The sequence below is a fragment of the Trichechus manatus genome, unplaced genomic scaffold (genome assembly GCF_000243295.1).
Source record: "Trichechus manatus latirostris isolate Lorelei unplaced genomic scaffold, TriManLat1.0 scaffold00004, whole genome shotgun sequence".
In the NCBI taxonomy this organism is placed as follows: domain Eukaryota; kingdom Metazoa; phylum Chordata; class Mammalia; order Sirenia; family Trichechidae; genus Trichechus; species Trichechus manatus.
Genome location: NW_004443940.1, coordinates 21,789,748 through 21,790,679, shown reverse-complemented (window position 1 = coordinate 21,790,679; position 932 = coordinate 21,789,748).

The window sequence follows — 932 nt, the reverse complement described above, 5'->3', positions numbered from 1 at the left end:
TTTGGTTTTTGTTTTTTTGTTTATAGTGCCTGGAACATAGTGGGTGCTTGGTAAATTTGTCCAATGAGTGAATGCTTCCAGGTTAGATGTGCTAAAGAGGTTTGTGTGAAAGTAGAATTATTTGCTCATTTGATAAGAAGACTGCTAGGTAGTCATGCCACCCCCATGAATAATAGGAGTCTCATATATTGAGACTCGACGGCAATGAGTTTGGTTTTGGTTTACCCCTGTAAGTTTCCAAGCTATGCGCTTTACTTAGCAAACACTCATGTAATACTTACTAGGTGCCAGGCATTGTTCAAAGCACTTTGCAAATACTCATCACAGTCGGTGTCATCCAGTGACTTTCCCAGGGCGACACAGATTTGATGCAGGCGGTCTGGTTCTAAAGTCCACATGCTTAGCCACTGGGCTCTACTGCCTCTCCATCACTCACGTCATCCTCACAGTCACTCAGCAAGTTTGATACACCTATCTATCTTACAGATTCAGAAACAGGTCCCCCAAAGAACAGGCACTCTGCCCTTGCCACACAGCTGATGAGTGGCTGAGCTGGGCTCTAAGCCGAGTTCTGCCTGGCTCCAAAGCCTGTCCTCTTCCCACTGCATTATGCCATGGGGTGGCATGTCTGTGTGCTTTAGGCTAGGAAGGTGCCTTGCACATAGCAGGCAGTAGACACCATGAATACTTGTGAGTGGATTTGCTGTTACATCTTATGAGGCTGAGATCATGCCTCTGTATTTCAAGTATCTGTATCTTCTGCCCCGTGAGGAAGCTGGCTGTCTCGTGTTTGTATTGCCAAAGAGCTCAAAGAAAGGTCAAGATCACTGATTCCCACAGCCTCGAGGAACGTCTGTTTCAAGGCCACGTGGTTGCTGGTCATGACGCAGCACCCACCACTGTCAAAGGAAGCTCTCTCATTTTTGGTTAGC